The sequence below is a fragment of the Scyliorhinus torazame genome, chromosome 4, assembly GCF_047496885.1.
Source record: "Scyliorhinus torazame isolate Kashiwa2021f chromosome 4, sScyTor2.1, whole genome shotgun sequence".
In the NCBI taxonomy this organism is placed as follows: Eukaryota; Metazoa; Chordata; class Chondrichthyes; order Carcharhiniformes; family Scyliorhinidae; genus Scyliorhinus; species Scyliorhinus torazame.
Window position 1 is genome coordinate 79,546,272 of NC_092710.1, and position 18,631 is coordinate 79,564,902.

Sequence of the window (18,631 nt, forward strand, 5' to 3'; positions counted from 1 at the left end):
GAAGGAGGGGGAGAGGGGCGGAAGGAGGGGGAGCAGGGGGAAGGAGGCGGGAGAGGTGGGGAAGGAGGGGAGGTGGAGGAGGGGGTGAGGCGGGAAGGAGGGGGAGAGGGTAGGGGGAGGGGAGATGGGGAGGGGGGGAGGGGGGGAGGGGGGAGGGGGAGGGGAGGGGGAGGGGAGGAGGTGGATGGGGGAGGAGGAGGGTAGGAGGGGGAGGGGGAGGGTGGAGCGGGAGAGGGGGGGAAGGAGGGGAAGGAGGGGTAGAGGGGAGGGGGTGGGGGGGAGGGGGAGGGGAGGGGGAGTGGGGAGGGGAGGGGGGAGGTGAGGTGGAGGGGAGGGGGAGGGGGAGGGGGAGGGGGAGGGGAGGGGGAGGGGAGGGGATAGGGGGGAGGGGAGGAGGGGGGAGTGGAGGATGGGGAGGGGGAGGGGGAGGGGAGGAGGGGGGAGTGGAGGAGGGGGAGGGGGAGGGGAGGAGGGGGGGAGTGGAGGAGGGGGAGGGGGAGGGGAGGAGGGGGAGTGCGGGAGGGGGAGGGGAGGAGGGGGAGGGGGAGGGCGGGAGGGGGAGGGGGAGAGTGGGAGGGGGAGGGGGAAGGAGGTGGGGGGAGGGGAGGGCGGGAGGGGGGAGGGGGGAAGCAGGTGGGGGAGGGGAGGGCGGGAGGGGGGAGGAGAGGGGGGAGGGGAGGGGGAGGAGGGGGAGGGGGGAAGGAGGGGGAGAGTCGAGGAACGAGGGGGAGAGGGGAGGAAGGAGGGGGAGAGGGGGGAAGGAGGGGGGAGAGGGCGGAAGGAGGGGGAGGGGGAGTGGGGGAGGGGGGAAGAGCGGGAGAGGGGGGAAGTAGGGAGAGGGAGAGGGGGGAAGGAGGGGGAAAGTTGGGTGGAAGGAGGGGGAGACGGGGGAAGGAGGGGAGAGGGGGGAAAGAGGGGGAGAGGGCGGAGAAGGAGGGGGGAGAGGTGGGGAAGGAGGGGGAGAGGGGGACAGAGGGGGAGAGCGGCGGAATGAGGGGGAGCGGGGGGAAGGAGGGGGAGAGGTGGGGAAGGAGGGCGAGGGGGGAAGGAGGGGGAGAGGGGGGGAAGGAGGGGGACAGGGGAGAAGGAGGGGAGAGGGGAGGAAGGAGGGGGAGGGGAGGGGGAAGGAGGGGGGAAGGAGGGGGGATGGGGGTAGGAGGGGGGAGAGGGATGAGGGGGGAAGGAGGGGGAGGGGGGGACGGAGGGGGAAAGCGAGAGGGGGAAGGAGGGGGAGAGGGGGGAAGGAGGGGGAGAGGGGGGAATTTGGGGAGGGGGGAAGGAGGGGGAGAGGGGGGAAGCAGGGGGAGAGGGCGGGGAAGGAGGGGGGAGAGGTGGGGAAGGAGGGGGGAGAGGTGGGGAACGAGGGGGAGAGGGGGACGGAGGGGGAAAGCGAGAGGGGGAAGGAGGGGATAGGGGCGGAAGGAGGGGGAGCGGGGGGAAGGAGGCGGGAGAGGTGGGGAAGGAGGGGAGGTGGAGGAGGGGGGAAGGAGGGGAGAGGGGAGAAAGGAGGGGGAGGGGAGGGGGAAGGAGGGGGGAAGGAGGGGGGATGGGGGGGACGGAGGGGGGAAAGCGAGAGGGGGAAGGAGGGGGAGAGGGGGGAAGGAGGGGGAGAGGGGGGAATTTGGGGAGGGGGAAGGAGGGGGAGAGGGGGGAAGCAGGGGGAAGGGCGGGGAAGGAGGGGGAGAGGTGGGGAAGGAGGGGGGAGAGGTGGGGAAGGAGGGGAGAGGGGGACGGAGGGGGAAAGCGAGAGGGGGAAGGAGGGGGATAGAGGCGGAAGGAGGGGGAGCGGGGGGGAAGGAGGCGGGAGAGGTGGGGAAGGAGGGGAGATGGGGAGGGGGAGGGGAGGGGAGGGGGAGGGGAGGAGGGGGATGGGGGGGAGGAGGGGAGGAGGGGGAGCGGGAGAGGGGGGAAGGAGGGGAAGGAGGTGAGGAGGGGGAGGGGAGGGGGAGGGGGGAGGGCAGGGGGGAGGGGAGGGGGAGGGGAGGGGGAGGGGGAGGGGAGGTGGCAAGGAGGGGGAAAGAGGGGGGGAGGGGGGAAGGAGGGGGAGGGGGAAGGAGGTGGGAGAGGGGTGAGGGGGAAGAAGGGGGAGAGGGGAGGAAGGAAGGGGAGAGGGGAGGAAGGAGGGGGAGAGGGGTGGAAGGCGGGGGAGGGGGGAGAAAGGAGGGGGAGGGGGAGGGGGGAAGTTGGGGGGAGAGGGGGGAAGGAGGGGGAGAGGGGAGGAAGGAGGGGGAGAGGGGGGAAGGAGGGGGGAGAGGGCGGAAGGAGGGGAGAGGGCGGAAGGAGGGGGGAAGGAGGGGGAGGGGGGAAGAGGGGGAGGGAGAAGAGGGGTGAGGGGGGAAGGAGGGGGAGAGGGGGGAATTTGGGGAGGGGGGAAGGAGGGGGAGAGGGGGGAAGCAGGGGGAGAGGGCGGGGAAGGAGGGGGGAGAGGTGGGGAAGGAGGGGGAGAGGGGGACGGAGGGGGAAAGCGAGTGGGGGAAGGAGGAGGAGAGGGGCGGAAGGAGGGGGAGCGGGGGGAAGGAGGCGGGAGAGGTGGGGAAGGATGGGAGGTGGAGGAGGGGGGAGGGGGGAAGGAGGGGGAGAGGGTAGGGGGTAGGAGGAGGGTAGGAGGGGAGGGGGGGAGTGGGAGAGGGGGGAAGGAGGGGAAGGAGGTGAGGAGGGGGAGGGGAGGGGGAGGGGGAGGAGGGGGGAGGGGAGGGGGAGGGGAGGGGGAGGAGAGGGGGGAGGCGAGGGGGAGGGGAGGAGGGGGAGGGGGAGGGGAAGGGGGAGGGAGGGGGAGGGGAGGGGAGGGGGAGGGGGAGGGGAGAGGGGAGGGGGAGGGGAGGGGATGGGGAGGAGGAGGGAGTGGAGGATGGGGAGGGGGAGGGGGATGGGGAGGGGAGGAGGGGGGGGAGTGGAGGAGGGGGAGGGGGAGGGGAGTAGGGGGAGGGCGGGAGGGGGAGGGGGAGGGCGGGAGGGGGAGAGCGGGAGGGGCAGGGGGAAGGAGGTGGGGGGAGGGGAGGGCGGGAGGGGGAGGGGGAAGGAGGTGGGGGGGAGGGGAGGGCGGGAGTGGGGAGGAGGGGAGGGGAGGGGGAGGAGGGGAGGGGGCAAGGAGGGGGGAAGAGGGGGAGGGGGGAAGGAGGTGGGAGAGGGGTGAGGGGGAAGGAGGGGGAGAGGGGAGGAAGGAGGGGGAGAGGGGAGGAAGGATGGGGAGAGGGGAGGAAGGAGGGGGAGAGGGGAGGAAGGAGGGGGAGAGAGGGGTGGAAGGCGGGGGAGAGGGGAGAAGGAGGGGGAGGGGGAGAGGGGGGAAGGAGGGGGAGATGGGAGGAAGGAGGGGGAGTGGGGAGGAAGGAGGAGGAGGGGAGGGGGGAAGTAGGGGGAGGGGAGGGGGGAGAGGGGGGGGAAGGAGGGGGAGGAAGGAGGGGGAGAGGGGGAAGGAGGAGGAGAGAGCGGAAGGAGGGGGAGAGGGCGGAGGGAAGGGGAGGGGGGAAGGAGGGGGAGGGGGATGGAGGGGAGTTGAGGGGGAAGGAGGGGGGAGAGGGGGGAAGGAGGGGGAGAGGGGGGAAGGAGGGGGAGGGGGAGAGGGGGGAAGGAGGGGGAGAGGGGAGGAAGGAGTGGGGAGAGGGCGGAAGGAGGGGGTGGGGGAGGGTGAAGGAGGGGGAGAGGGGGGAAGTTTGGGGGGAGGTGGGAAGGAGTGGGAGAGAGGGGGGAGAGGGGGGAAGGAGAGGGGGAGAGGAGGGGGAGGGGGGAAGGAGAGGGGGAGAGGTGGGGAAGGGGGGGAGAGGGGAGGAAGGAGGGAGAGAGGGGAGGAAGGAGGGGGAGGGGAGGGGGAAGGAGGGTGTAGAGGGGGGAAGGAGGGGGAGAGGCAAGGAACGAGGGGGAGAGGGGAGGAAGGAGGGGGAGAGGGGGGAAGGAGGGGGGTGGGGGAAGAGGGGGAGAGGGGGGAAGGAGGGGGGAGGAGGGAAGAGGGGGAGAGGGGGGAAGTAGGGGGAGAGGGAGAGGGGGGAAGGAGGGGGAAAGTTGGGTGGAAGGAGGGGGAGAAGGGGAAGGAGGGGGAGAGGGCGGGGAAGGAGGGGGGAGAGGTGGGGAAGGAGGGGGAGAGGGGGAAGGAGGGGGAGAGGGGGACGGAGGGGGAGACCGGCGGAAGGAGGGGGAGCGGGGGAAAGGAGGGGGAGAGGTGGGGAAGGAGGGCGAGGGGGGAAGGAGGGGGAGAGGGCAGAAGGAGGGGGAGAGGGGAGGAAGGAGGGGGAGGGGAAGGGGAAGGAGGGGGGAGAGGGGGGAAGGAGGGGGAGAGGCGAGGAAGGAGGGGAGAGGGGAGGTTGGAGGGGGAGAGGGGGGAAGGAGGGGGGAGAGGGCGGAAGGAGGGGGGAGGGGGGAAGAGGGGGGAAGTTGGGGGGGAGGGGGAAGGAGGGGGAGAGGGTGAGAGGGGGAAGGAGGGGGAGAGGGGGGAAGTTGGGGAGGGGGGAAGGAGGGGGAGAGGAGGGAAGGAGGGGGAGAGGGGGGAAGGAGGGGGAGAGAGCGGGTAAGAAGGGGTGAGAGGTGGGGAAGGAGGGGGAGAGGGGGACGGAGGGGGAGAGCGAGAGGGGGAAGGAGGGGGAGAGGGGCGGAAGGAGGGGGAGCGGGGGGAAGGAGGGGGAGAGGTGGGGAAGGAGGGGAGAGGGGAGGAGGGGGAGAGGGGGGGAAGGAGGAGGGGGAGGGGGAGGGGGAGCGGGAGGGGAGGAGGGGGAGGGGAGGAGGGGGACGGGGAGCGGGAGGGGGAGGGGAGGAGGGGGAGCGGGAGGGAGGGGAGGAGGGGGAGGGGAGGAGGGGGAGGGGGGAGCGGGAGGGGGGAGGGGGGGAAGGAGGGGAAGGAGGTGGGGTGGGGGAGGAGAGGGGGAGGGGAGGGGGGAGGGGGAGGGGGAAGGAGGTGGGGCATGGGGGGGAAAGAGGGGGGAAGGAGGGGGAGGGGGTAGGAGGGGGAGAGGGATGAGGGGGGAAGGAGGGGGAGGGGAGGGGGGAAGGAGGGGGAGAGGGGGGAAGGAGCTGGGGCAAGGAGGGGGAAAGAGGGGGGAGGGGGGAAGGAGGGGGGAGGGGGGTAGGAGGGGGAGAGGGATGAGGGGGGAAGTAGGGGGAGGGGAGGGGGGAAGGAGGGGGAGAGGGGGGAAGGAGCTGGGGCAAGGAGGGGGAAAGAGGGGGGAGGGGGGAAGGAGGGGGAGGGGTGTAGGAGGGGGAGAGGGATGAGGGGGGAAGGAGGGGGAGGGGAGGGGGGAAGGAGGAGGGAGAGGGAGGGAAGGAGGGGGAGAGGGAGGGAAGGAGTGGGAGAGGGGGGAAGGAGGGGAGAGGGGAGGAAGGAGGGGGAGAGGGGAGGAAGGAGGGGGAGGGGGAGAGGGGAGAGGGGGGAAGGAGGGGGAGAGGGGAGGAAGGAGGGGGAGGGGGAGGGGGGAGAGGGGGGAAGGAGGGGGAGATGGGAGGAAGGAGGGGGAGAGGGGAGGAAGGAGGGGGAGGGGAGGGGGAAGGAGAGGGAGGGGAGGGGGGAAGGAGGAGGGAGAGGGAGGGAAGGAGGGGGAGTGGGAGGGAAGGAGGTGGGAGAGGGGGGAAGGAGGGGAGAGGGGAGGAAGGAGGGGGAGAGGGGAGGAAGGAGGGGGAGGGGGAGAGGGGAGAGGGGGGAAGGAGGGGGAGAGGGGAGGAAGGAGGGGGAGTGGGAGGGGGGAGAGGGGGGAAGGAGGGGGAGATGGGAGGAAGGAGGGGGAGAGGGGAGGAAGGAGGGGGAGGGGGAAGGAGAGGGAGGGGAGGGGGGAAGGAGGGGGGAGAGGGGGGAAGGAGAGGAAGGAGGGGGAGAGGGGGGAAGGAGGGGGAGAGGGCAGAAGGAGGGGGTGAGGGTGGGGGAGGGGGGAAGGGGGAGGGGGAAGGAGGGGGAGGGGGAAGGAGGGGGAGGGGGAAGGAGGGGGAGGGGAGGGGGAAGGAGAGGGAGAGGGGGGGAAGGAGGGGGAGAGGGGGGAAGGAGGGGGAGAGGGGAGGAAGGAGGGGGAGAGGGGGGAAGGAGGGGGAGAGGGCGGAAGGAGGGGGGAGAGGGCGGAAGGAGGGGGAGAGGGCGGAAGGAGGGGGGAGAGGGCGGAAGGATGGGGGAGGGTGGAAGGAGGGGGAGAGGGGGGAGTTGGGGGGGTGGGGGGAAGGAGGGGGAGAGTGGGGGAGAGGGGGGAAGGAGAGGGGGAGAGAGGGGAAGTTGGGGAGGGGGGAAGGAGGGGGAGAGGAGGGAAGGAGGGGGAGAGGGGGGAAGGAGGTGGAAGGAGGGGGGAGGGGGGTAGGAGGGGGGAGAGGGATGAGGGGGGAAGGAGGGGGAGGGGAGGGGGGAAGGAGGGGGAGGGGAGGGGGGAAGGAGGGGGAGAGGGGGGGAAGGAGGGGGAGAGGGGAGGAAGGATGGGGAGAGGGGAGGAAGGAGGGGGAGAGGGGAGGAAGGAGGGGGAGAGGGGTGGAAGGCGGGGGAGAGGGGAGAAGGAGGGGGAGGGGGGAGAGGGGGGAAGGAGGGGGAGATGGGAGGAAGGAGGGGGAGTGGGGAGGAAGGAGGAGGAGGGGAGGGGGGAAGTAGGGGGAGGGGAGGGGGGAGAGGGGGGGGAAGGAGGGGGAGGAAGGAGGGGGAGAGGGGGAAGGAGGAGGAGAGAGCGGAAGGAGGGGGAGAGGGCGGAGGGAAGGGGAGGGGGGAAGGAGGGGGAGGGGGATGGAGGGGAGTTGAGGGGGAAGGAGGGGGGAGAGGGGGGAAGGAGGGGGAGAGGGGGGAAGGAGGGGGGAGGGGGAGAGGGGGGAAGGAGGGGGAGAGGGGAGGAAGGAGTGGGGAGAGGGCGGAAGGAGGGGGTGGGGGAGGGGGGAAGGATGGGGGAGGGTGAAGGAGGGGGAGAGGGGGGAAGTTTGGGGGGAGGTGGGAAGGAGTGGGAGAGAGGGGGGAGAGGGGGGAAGGAGAGGGGGAGAGGAGGGGGAGGGGGAAGGAGAGGGGGAGAGGTGGGGAAGGGGGGAGAGGGGAGGAAGGAGGGAGAGAGGGGAGGAAGGAGGGGGAGGGGAGGGGGAAGGAGGGTGTAGAGGGGGGAAGGGGGGGAGAGGCAAGGAACGAGGGGGAGAGGGGAGGAAGGAGGGGGAGAGGGGGGAAGGAGGGGGGTGGGGGAAGAGGGGGAGAGGGGGGAAGGAGGGGGGAGGAGGGAAGAGGGGGAGAGGGGGGAAGTAGGGGGAGAGGGAGAGGGGGGAAGGAGGGGGAAAGTTGGGTGGAAGGAGGGGGAGAAGGGGAAGGAGGGGGAGAGGGCGGGGAAGGAGGGGGGAGAGGTGGGAAGGAGGGGGAGAGGGGGAAGGAGGGGGAGAGGGGGACGGAGGGGGAGACCGGCGGAAGGAGGGGGAGCGGGGGAAAGGAGGGGGAGAGGTGGGGAAGGAGGGCGAGGGGGGAAGGAGGGGGAGAGGGCAGAAGGAGGGGGAGAGGGGAGGAAGGAGGGGGAGGGGAAGGGGAAGGAGGGGGGAGAGGGGGGAAGGAGGGGGAGAGGCGAGGAAGGAGGGGAGAGGGGAGGTTGGAGGGGGAGAGGGGGGAAGGAGGGGGGAGAGGGCGGAAGGAGGGGGGAGGGGGGAAGAGGGGGGAAGTTGGGGGGGAGGGGGAAGGAGGGGGAGAGGGTGAGAGGGGGAAGGAGGGGGAGAGGGGGGAAGTTGGGGAGGGGGGAAGGAGGGGGAGAGGAGGGAAGGAGGGGGAGAGGGGGGAAGGAGGGGGAGAGAGCGGGTAAGAAGGGGTGAGAGGTGGGGAAGGAGGGGGAGAGGGGGACGGAGGGGGAGAGCGAGAGGGGGAAGGAGGGGGAGAGGGGCGGAAGGAGGGGGAGCGGGGGGAAGGAGGGGGAGAGGTGGGGAAGGAGGGGAGAGGGGAGGAGGGGGAGAGGGGGGGAAGGAGGAGGGGGAGGGGGAGGGGGAGCGGGAGGGGAGGAGGGGGAGGGGAGGAGGGGGACGGGGAGCGGGAGGGGGAGGGGAGGAGGGGGAGCGGGAGGGAGGGGAGGAGGGGGAGGGGAGGAGGGGGAGCGGGAGGGGGGAGGGGGGGAAGGAGGGGAAGGAGGTGGGGTGGGGGAGGAGAGGGGGAGGGGAGGGGGAGGGGGAGGGGGAAGGAGGTGGGGCATGGGGGGGAAAGAGGGGGGAAGGAGGGGGAGGGGGTAGGAGGGGGAGAGGGATGAGGGGGGAAGGAGGGGGAGGGGAGGGGGGAAGGAGGGGGAGAGGGGGGAAGGAGCTGGGGCAAGGAGGGGGAAAGAGGGGGGAGGGGGGAAGGAGGGGGGAGGGGGGTAGGAGGGGGAGAGGGATGAGGGGGGAAGTAGGGGGAGGGGAGGGGGGAAGGAGGGGGAGAGGGGGGAAGGAGCTGGGGCAAGGAGGGGGAAAGAGGGGGGAGGGGGGGAAGGAGGGGGAGGGGTGTAGGAGGGGGAGAGGGATGAGGGGGGAAGGAGGGGGAGGGGAGGGGGAAGGAGGAGGGAGAGGGAGGGAAGGAGGGGGAGAGGGAGGGAAGGAGTGGGAGAGGGGGAAGGAGGGGAGAGGGGAGGAAGGAGGGGGAGAGGGGAGGAAGGAGGGGGAGGGGAGAGGGGAGAGGGGGGAAGGAGGGGGAGAGGGGAGGAAGGAGGGGGAGGGGGAGGGGGGAGAGGGGGGAAGGAGGGGGAGATGGGAGGAAGGAGGGGGAGAGGGAGGAAGGAGGGGGAGGGAGGGGGAAGGAGGGAGGGGAGGGGGGAAGGAGGAGGAGAGGGAGGGAAGGAGGGGGAGTGGGAGGATAGGAGGTGGGAGAGGGGGGAAGGAGGGGAGAGGGGAGGAAGGAGGGGGAGAGGGGAGGAAGGAGGGGGAGGGGAGAGGGGGAGGGGGGAAGGAGGGGGAGAGGGGAGGAAGGGGGGAGTGGGAGGGGGGAGAGGGGGGAAGGAGGGGGAGATGGGAGGAAGGAGGGGAGAGGGTGGAAGGAGGGGGAGGGGGAAGGAGGGAGGGGAGGGGGGGTAGGAGGGGGGAGAGGGGGAAGGAGAGGAAGGAGGGGGAGAGGGGGGAAGGAGGGGGAGAGGGCAGAAGGAGGGGGTGAGGGAGGGGGTGGGGGGAAGGGGGGAGGGGAAGGAGGGGGAGGGGGAAGGAGGGGGAGGGGGAAGGAGGGGGAGGGGGAGGGGGGATGGAGTGGGAGAGGGGGGAAGGAGGGGGGAGAGGGGGGAAGGAGGGGGATGGGGAGGAAGGAGGGGGAGAGGGGGGAAGGTGGGGGGAGAGGGCGGAAGGAGGGGGGGAGAGGGGAGGAAGGAGGGGGGAGAGGGCGGAAGGAGGGGGGGGGAGGGGGAGGATGGGGGAGGGTGGAAGGAGGGGGAGAGGGGGGAGTTGGGGGGGTGGGGGAAGGAGGGGGGAGGGGGGAGAGGGGGAAGGAGAGGGGGAGAGAGGGGAAGTTGGGGAGGGGGGAAGGAGGGGGAGAGGAGGGAAGGAGGGGGAGAGGGGGGGAAGGAGGTGGAAGGAGGGGGAGGGGGGTAGGAGGGGGGAGAGGGATGAGGGGGGAAGGAGGGGGAGGGGAGGGGGGAAGGAGGGGGAGGGGAGGGGGGAAGGAGGGGAGAGGGGGGGGAAGGAGCTGGGGCAAGGAGGGGGAAAGAGGGGGAGGGGGAGGGGGTAGGAGGGGGGAGAGGGATGAGGGGGGAAGGAGGGGGAGGGGAGGGGAGAAGGAGGGGGAGAGGGAGGGAAGGAGGGGGGAGAGGGGGAAGGAGGGGAGAGGGGAGGAAGGAGGGGGAGAGGGGAGGAAGGAGGGGGAGGGGGAGAGGGAGAGGGGGAAGGAGGGGGAGATGGAGGAAGGAGGGGGGAGAGGGGAGGAAGGAGGGGGAGGGGGAGAGGGGAGAGGGGGGAAGGGGGGAGATGGGAGGAAGGAGGGGGAGAGGGGGAGGAGGAGGGGGAGGGGAAGGAGGGGAGGGGGGAGATGGGAGGAAGGAGGGGGAGAGGGAGGAAGGAGTGGGAGGGGAGGGGGAAGGAGGGGGAGGGGAGGGGGAAGGAGGGGGAGAGGGGAGGAAGGAGGGGGTGGGGGAGGGGGGAGAGTGGGGAAGGAGGGGAGATGGGAGGAAGGAGGGGGAGAGGGGAGGAGGAGGGGGAGGGGAGGGGGAAGGAGGGGGGAGAGTGGGGAGGAGGGGGAGAGGGGAGGAAGGAGGGGGAGAGGGGGGAAGGAGGGGGAGAGGGCGGAAGGAGGGGGAGAGGGTGGGGGATGGAGGAAGAGGGGAGGGGGAAGGAGGGGAGGGGGATGAGGGGGGAGAGGGGGGGAAGGAGGGGGGAGAGGGGGGGAAGGAGGGGGAGAGTGGAGGAAGGAGGGGGAGAGGGGGGAAGGAGGGGGAGAGGGCGGAAGGAGGGGGAGAGGGCGGAATGATGGGGAGAGGGGAGGCAGGAGGGGGAGAGGGGGGAAGGAGGGGAGATGGGAGGAAGGAGGGGGAGAGGGGAGGAAGGAGGGGGAGGGGAGGGGGAAGGAGGGGGAGGGGAGGGGGGAAGGAGGGGGAAGAGTAGGGGAAGGAGGGGGAGAGGGAGGAAGGAGGGGGAGAGGGGGGAAGGAGGGGGGAGAGTGGGGAAGGAGGGGGAGAGGGGGGAAGGAGGGGGAGAGGGCGGAAGGAGGGGTGAGCGCGGGGGATGGGGGAAGGGGGAGGGGGAAGGAGGAGGAGGGGGAAGGAGGGGGGAGAGGGGGGGAAGGAGGGGGGAGAGGGGGGAAGGAGGGGGAGAGGGGAGGAAGGAGGGGGAGAGGGGGGAAGGAGGGGGAGAGGGCGGAAGGAGGGGGGAGAGGGCGGAAGGAGGGGGAGGGTGGAAGGATGGGGGGAGGGTGGAAGGAGGGGGAGAGGGGGGAGTTGGGGGGGTGGGGGGAAGGAGGGGGAGAGAGGGGGGAGAGGGGGGAAGGAGAGGGGGAGAGGAGGGGGAGGGGGGAAGGAGGGGGGAGAGGTGGGGTAGGAGGGGGAGAGGGGGAAGGAGGGGAGAGGCGAGGAAGGAGGGGGAGAGGGGGGGGAGGGGGGAAGGAGGGAGAGGGGGGAAGGGGGAGAGGGGGGAGGAGGGGGAGAGGGGGGAAGGAGGGGGAGGAAAGGGGAAGGAGGGGGGAGAGGTGTGGAAGGAGGGGAAGGAGGGGGGAGAGGGGGGAAGGAGGGGCAGAGGGGGGGAAGGAGGGAGAGAGGGGGGAAGGAGGGGGAGAGGGGGAGGTGGAGGGAGAGGAAAGGGGAGAGGGGTGAGGAAGGGGGAGGAGGGAGAGGAAGGGGAGGAGGGAGGGGAAAGGGGGTGAGGGAGGAGGGAGAGGAAGGGGAGGGGGAGGAGGGAGAGAAGGGGGGAGGAGGGAGAGGAAGGGGGGGTGAGGGAGAGAGAGGGGGGGATGAGGGAGAGAGAGGGGGGATGAGGGAGGGAGCGAGAGGGGGGATGAGGGAGAGAGAGAGGGGAGGGAGAGAGAGAGAGGAGGTGGGGGGGAGGGAGAGTGGGACAGGAGGAGTGGTGTCCCAGAGAGCCTGCACCTAGTTCCAGTGTTGAGTCAAAGCTGACCTACCAGCAGAGGGAGAGGGGAGAGGGGGGGACGGAGGGGGAGCGGGGAGGAAGGAGGGGGAGGGGGAGGGGGGAGAGGGGGAAAGGAGGGGGAGACTGGGAGGAAGGAGGGGGAGAGGGGAGGAAGGAGGGGGAGGGGAGGGGGAAGGAGAGGGAGGGGAGGGGGGAAGGAGGGGGGAGAGGGGGGTAGGAGGGGGAGAGGGGAGGAAGGAGGGGGGAGAGGGGGGAAGGAGGGGGAGAGGGCGGAAGGAGGGGGTGAGGGCGGGGGAGGGGGGAAGGGGGAGGGGGAAGGAGGGGGGAGGGGGAAGGAGGGGGAGGGGGAAGGAGGGGGAGGTGAGGGGGAAGGAGAGGGAGAGGGGGGGAAGGAGGGGGAGGGGGGGAAGGAGGGGGAGAGGGGAGGAAGGAGGGGGAGAGGGGGGAAGGAGGGGGAGAGGGCGGAAGGAGGGGGAGAGGGCGGATGGAGGGGGGAGAGGGTGGAAGGATGGGGGAGGGTGGAAGGAGGGGGAGAGGGGGGAGTTGGGGTGGGTGGGGGGAAGGAGGGGGAGAGGGGGAGAGGGGGGAAGGAGAGGGGGAGAGAGGGGAAGTTGGGGAGGGGGGAAGGAGGGGGAGAGGAGGGAAGGAGGGGGAGAGGGGGGAAGGAGGTGGAGAGGGCGGGTAAGGAGGGGTGAGAGGTGGGGAAGGAGGGGGAGAGGGGGACGGAGGGGGAGAGCGAGAGGGGGAAGGAGGGGGAGAGGTGGGGAAGGACGGGGACGGCGGAGGAGGGGGAGAGGGGGGAGGGGAGGGGGGAGGGGAGGAGGGGGAGGGGGGAGGGGAGGGGGGAGGGGGAGGGGGGAGGGAGGGGGAGGGGAGGAGGGGGAGGGGAGGGGGAGGGGAGGAGGGGGAGGGAGGGGGAGGGGAGGAGGGGAGGGGAGGAGGGGGAGGAGGGAGCGGGAGGGGGAGGGGGGAAGGAGGGGAAGGAGGTGGGGTGGGGGGTGAGACGGGAGGGGAGAGGGGGGGAGGAGGAGGGGGGGCGGAGGAGGGAGGGGGAGGGGGAGAGGGGGGAGGCGGAGGGGGGAGGGGGAGGAGGGGGAGGGGGGAGGGCGGGGGGAAGGAGGTGGGGCAAGGAGGGGGAAGGAGGGGGGAGGGGGGTAGGAGGGGGGAGAGGGATGAGGGGGGAAGGAGGGGGAGGGGAGGGGGGAAGGAGGGGGAGAGGGGGAGAGGGGGGAAGGAGGGGGAGATGGGAGGAAGGAGGGGGAGGGGGAGAGGGGAGAGGGGGGAAGGAGGGGGAGATGGGAGGAAGGAGGGGGGAGAGGGGAGGAAGGAGGGGGAGGGAAGGAGGGGGAGGGGGGAGATGGGAGGAAGGAGGGGGAGAGGGGAGGAAGGAGTGGGAGGGGAGGGGGAAGGAGGGGGAGGGGAGGGGGGGAAGGAGGGGGAGAGGGGAGGAAGGAGGGGGAGGGGGAGGGGGGAGAGTGGGGAAGGAGGGGGAGATGGGAGGAAGGAGGGGGAGAGGGGAGGAAGGAGGGGGAGGGGAGGGGGAAGGAGGGGGGGAGAGTGGGGAAGGAGGGGGAGAGGGGAGGAAGGAGGGGGAGAGGGGGAAGGAGGGGGACGAGGGCGGAAGGAGGGGGAGAGGGTGGGGGATGGAGGAAGCGGGGAGGGGGAAGGAGGGGGATGAGGGGGGAGAGGGGGGGAAGGAGGGGGGAGAGGGGGGGAAGGAGGGGGAGAGTGGAGGAAGGAGGGGGAGAGGGGGGAAGGAGGGGGAGAGGGCGGAAGGAGGGGGAGAGGGCGGAATGATGGGGAGAGGGGAGGCAGGAGGGGGAGAGGGGGGAAGGAGGGGGAGATGGGAGGACGGAGGGGGAGAGGGGAGGAAGGAGGGGGAGGGGAGGGGGAAGGAGGGGGAGGGGAGGGGGGAAGGAGGGGGAAGAGTGGGGAAGGAGGGGGAGAGGAGGAAGGAGGGGGAGAGGGGGGAAGGAGGGGGGAGAGTGGGGAAGGAGGGGGAGAGGGGGGAAGGAGGGGGAGAGGGCGGAAGGAGGGGTGAGCGCGGGGGATGGGGGAAGGGGGAGGGGGAAGGAGGAGGAGGGGGAAGGAGGGGGGAGAGGGGGGGAAGGAGGGGGGAGAGGGGGAAGGAGGGGGAGAGGGGAGGAAGGAGGGGGAGAGGGGGGAAGGAGGGGGAGAGGGCGGAAGGAGGGGGGAGAGGGCGGAAGGAGGGGGAGGGTGGAAGGATGGGGGGAGGGTGGAAGGAGGGGGAGAGGGGGGAGTTGGGGGGGTGGGGGGAAGGAGGGGGAGAGAGGGGGGAGAGGGGGGAAGGAGAGGGGGAGAGGAGGGGGAGGGGGGAAGGAGGGGGGAGAGGTGGGGTAGGAGGGGGAGAGGGGGAAGGAGGGGAGAGGCGAGGAAGGAGGGGGAGAGGGGGGGGAGGGGGGAAGGAGGGAGAGGGGGGAAGGGGGAGAGGGGGGAGGAGGGGGAGAGGGGGGAAGGAGGGGGAGGAAAGGGGAAGGAGGGGGGAGAGGTGTGGAAGGAGGGGGAGAGGGGGACGGAGGGGGAGAGCGAGAGGGGGAAGGAGGGGGAGAGCGGCGGAAGGAGGGGGGAGAGGTGGGAAAGGAGGCTGAGGGGGGAAGGAGGGGGAGAGGGGGGAAGGAGGGGCAGAGGGGGGGAGGAGGGAGAGAGGGGGGAAGGAGGGGGAGAGGGGGAGGTGGAGGGAGAGGAAAGGGGAGAGGGGTGAGGAAGGGGGAGGAGGGAGAGGAAGGGGAGGAGGGAGGGGAAAGGGGGTGAGGGAGGAGGGAGAGGAAGGGGAGGGGGAGGAGGGAGAGGAAAGGGGGAGGAGGGAGAGGAAGGGGGGGTGAGGGGAGAGAGAGGGGGGGATGAGGGAGAGAGAGGGGGGATGAGGGAGGGAGCGAGAGGGGGGGATGAGGGAGAGAGAGAGGGGAGGGAGAGAGAGAGAGGAGGTGGGGGGGAGGGAGAGTGGGACAGGAGGAGTGGTGTCCCAGAGAGCCTGCACCTAGTTCCAGTGTTGAGTCAAAGCTGACCTACCAGCAGAGGGAGAGGGGAGAGGGGGGAAGGAGGGGGAGAGGGGAGGAAGGAGGGGGAGGGGGAGGGGGGAGAGGGGGAAAGGAGGGGGAGATGGGAGGAAGGAGGGGGAGAGGGGAGGAAGGAGGGGGAGGGGAGGGGAAGGAGAGGGAGGGGAGGGGGGAAGGAGGGGGGAGAGGGGGGTAGGAGGGGGAGAGGGGAGGAAGGAGGGGGAGAGGGGGGAAGGAGGGGGAGAGGGCGGAAGGAGGGGGTGAGGGCGGGGGAGGGGGGAAGGGGGAGGGGGAAGGAGGGGGGAGGGGGAAGGAGGGGGAGGGGGAAGGAGGGGGAGGTGAGGGGGAAGGAGAGGGAGAGGGGGGGAAGGAGGGGGAGGGGGGGAAGGAGGGGGAGAGGGGAGGAAGGAGGGGGAGAGGGGGGAAGGAGGGGGAGAGGGCGGAAGGAGGGGGAGAGGGCGGATGGAGGGGGGAGAGGGTGGAAGGATGGGGGAGGGTGGAAGGAGGGGGAGAGGGGGGAGTTGGGGTGGGTGGGGGGAAGGAGGGGGGAGAGGGGGAGAGGGGGGAAGGAGAGGGGGAGAGAGGGGAAGTTGGGGAGGGGGGAAGGAGGGGGAGAGGAGGGAAGGAGGGGGAGAGGGGGGAAGGAGGTGGAGAGGGCGGGTAAGGAGGGGTGAGAGGTGGGGAAGGAGGGGGAGAGGGGGACGGAGGGGGAGAGCGAGAGGGGGAAGGAGGGGGAGAGGTGGGGAAGGAGGGGACGGCGGAGGAGGGGGAGAGGGGGGAGGGGAGGGGGGAGGGGAGGAGGAGGAGGGGGGAGGGGGGAGGGGGAGGGGGGAGGGGAGGGGGAGGGGAGGAGGGGGAGGGGGGAGCGGGAGGGGAGGGGGAGGGGAGGAGGGGGAGGGAGGGGGAGGGGAGGAGGGGGAGGGGAGGAGGGGGAGGAGAGGAGCGGGAGGGGGAGGGGGGAAGGAGGGGAGGAGGTTGGGGGTTGGGGGGTGAGAGGGGGGAGAGGGGAGGGGGAGGGGGGAGGGAGGGGGGAAGGAGGTGGGGCAAGGAGGGGGAAGGAGGGGGGAGGGGGGTAGGAGGGGGGAGAGGGATGAGGGGGGAAGGAGGGGGAGGGGAGGGGGGAAGGCAGGGGGAGAGGGGGAGAGGGGGGGAAGGAGCAGGGGCAAGGAGGGGGAAAGAGGGGGGGAGGGGTGGAAGGAGGGGGGAGGGGGGAGGAGGGGGAGAGGGAGGAGGGGGGAAGGAGGGGGAGGGGAGGGGGGAAGGAGGGGGAGAGGGAGGGAAGGAGGGGGAGAGGGGGGAAGGAGGGGAGAGGGGAGGAAGGAGGGGGAGAGGGGAGGAAGGAGGGGGAGGGGGAGAGGGGGAGAGGGGGGAAGGAGGGGGAGATGGGAGGAAGGAGGGGGAGAGGGGGGAAGGAGGGGGAGATGGGAGGAAGGAGGGGGAGATGGAGGAAGGAGGGGGAGGGGAGGGGGACAGGAGGGGGAGGCGGGAGAGGGGGGAAGGAGGGGGAGATGGGAGGAAGGAGGGGGAGAGGGGACGGAAGGAGGGGGAGGGGAGGGGGAAGGAGGGGGAGGGGAGGGGAGGGGGGGAGGGGAGGGGGGAAGGAGGGGGGAGAGTGGGGAAGGAGGGGGGAGAGGGGAGGAAGGAGGGGGAGAGGGGAGGAAGGAGGGGGAGGGGGGAGAGGGGGGAAGGAGGGGGAGATGGGAGGAAGGAGGGGGAGAGGGGAGGAAGGAGGGGGAGGGGAGGGGGAAGGAGGGGGGAGAGTGGGGAAGGAGGGGGAGAGGGGAGGAAGGAGGAGGGGAGAGGGGGAAGGAGGGGGAGAGGGCGGAAGGAGGGGGAGAGGGTGGGGGATGGAGGAAGGGGGAGGGGGAAGGAGGGGGAGGGGAAGGAGGGGGGAGAGGGGGGAAGGAGGGGGGGAGAGGGGGGAAGGAGGGGGGAGAGTGGAGGAAGGAGGGGGAGAGGGGGGAAGGAGGGGGAGAGGGCGGAACGGAGGGGGAGAGGGGAGGAAGGAGGGGGAGAGGGGGGAAGGAGGGGGAGAGGGGAGGAGGAGGGGGAGAGGGGAGGAAGGAGGGGGAGAGGGGGGGATGGAGGGGGGAGAGTGGGGAAGGAGGGGGGAGAGGGCGGAAGGAGGGGGAGGGGAGGGGGGAAGGAGGGGGGAGAGTGGGGAAGGAGGGGGAGAGGGGAGAAGGAGGGGGAGAGGGGGGGATTGGAGGGGGGAGAGTGGGGAAGGAGGGGGAGAGGGCGGAAGGAGGGGGGAGGGCGGGGGATGGGGGAAGGGGGAGGGGGAAGGAGGAGGAGGGGGAAGGAGGGGGAGGGGGAAGGAGGGGGGAGAGGGGGGAAGGAGGGGGGAGAGGGGGGGAAGGAGGGGAGAGAGGGGAGAGAGGGGGGAAGGAGGGGGAGAGGGGGGAAGGAGGGGGGAGAGGGCGGAAGGAGGGGGACGAGGGCGGAAGGAGGGGGAGAGGGCGGAAGGAGGGGGAGGGTGGAAGGATGGGGGGAGGGTGGAAGGAGGGGAGAGGGAGGAGTTGGGGGGTGGGGGGAAGGAGGGGGAGAGAGGGGGGAGAGGGGGGAAGGAGAGGGGGAGAGGAGGGGGAGGGGGGGAAGGAGGGGGAGAGGTGGGGTAGGAGGGGGAGAGGGCGAGAGGGGGAAGGAGGGGAGAGGCGAGAAGGAGGGGGAGAGGGGGAAGGAGGGGGGGAGGGGGGAAGGAGGGAGAGGGGAGAAGGGGGAGAGGGGGGAGGAGGGGGAGAGGGGGGAAGGAGGGGGAGAGGGCGGGGAAGGAGGGGGGAGAGGTGTGGAAGGAGGGGGAGAGGGGGACGGAGGGGGAGAGCGAGAGGGGGAAGGAGGGGGAGAGCGGCGGAAGGAGGGGGAGCGGGGGGAAGGAGGGGGGAGAGGTGGGGAAGGAGGGGGAGGGGGGAAGGAGGGGGAGAGGGGGGGAAGGAGGGGCAGAGGGGGAGGAGGGAGAGAGGGGGAAGGAGGGGAGAGGGGAGGAGGAGGGAGAGGAAAGGGGAGAGGGGGTGAGGAAGGGGGAGGAGGGAGAGGAAGGGGAGGAGGGAGAGGAAAGGGGGTGGGGGGAGGAGGGAGAGGAAGGGGGAGGGGGAGGAGGGAGAGGAAGGGGGGAGGAGGGAGAGGAAGGGGGGGGTGAGGCGAGAGAGAGGGGGGGATGAGGGAGAGAGAGGGGGGATGAGGGAGGGAGCGAGAGGGGGGGATGAGGGAGAGAGAGAGGGGGAGGGAGAGAGAGAGAGGAGGTGGGGGGGAGGGAGAGTGGGACAGGAAGGAGTGCTGTCCAGAGTGCCTGCACCTAGTTCCAGTGTTGAGTCAAAGCTGACCTACCAGCAGTGTGCAGGCTCCCTCTGTCTGCCCTTTGTTAGCTCCAGGCCTCTTCAATGCAGCAGCTCCTCCTCTCTCCCTCTCTCTATCTCTCTGCTATCTCTGTACGACCCTGTTCACTTTGCACCCTCTCGTCTCACTCCCACTCTCACACTCACTCTCCCTTCTGCAACATGGCAGAGGCCAGGTTGCAAACGCTTTGCCCAGAGGTTGGCTGCAGTGAATCACTCGAAGCAGCAGTGCAGAGAGGCAGAGGCAGTACAGCACAGAATCAGCAAATGGCTTCCAGCCACACACACCAATCTGCAGAGTCACTGCTCCTCAGGAAATGATAGGGCACTTGCATATCCGCCTGGCATTGTGGGAGATGGCAGCTCCATAATCAGTGGCACATTCAAATTACACATTCAGCACACAAAGTACAAAGGTGTTTAAAGGGCTTGTGTAGAGGGACCTTTACTCAGTATCTACACCCGTGCTGTACATGTCTTGGGAGTGTTTGATGGGGACAGTGTAGAGGGGGCACTACTCTGTATCTAACCCCGTGCTGTACCTGTCCTGGGAGTGTTTGATGAGGACAGTGTAGAGGGAGCTTTACTCTGTGTCTAACCCCGTGCTATACCTGTCCTGGGAGTGTTTGATGGGGACAGTGTAGAGGGAGCTTTACTCTGAATCTAACCCCGTGCTGTACCTGTCCTGGGAGTGTTTGATGGGGACAGTGTAGAGGGAGCTTTACTCTGTATCTAACCCCGTGCTGTACCTGTCTGGGAGTGTTTGATGGGGACAGTGTAGAGGGATCTTTACTCTGTGTCTAACCCCGTGCTATACCTGTCCTGGGAGTGTTTGATGGGGACAGTGTAGAGGGATCT

The 18,631-nt window shown here is 71.5% G+C and overlaps 1 protein-coding gene across 1 annotated transcript in view; it reads right to left on the reverse strand.

Annotated features, from left to right (window-relative positions):
- Nucleotides 1–18,060, reverse strand: part of LOC140410319 (uncharacterized) — a 70,944-nt gene extending 52,884 nt beyond the window's left edge. Inside the window, exon 1 of the mRNA XM_072498313.1 lies at nt 17,921–18,060. The gene's annotated coding sequence lies outside the window, so the exon portion shown is untranslated. The remainder of the gene's footprint in view (nt 1–17,920) is intronic.
- Between the last annotated feature and the right edge of the window lie 571 nt (nt 18,061–18,631).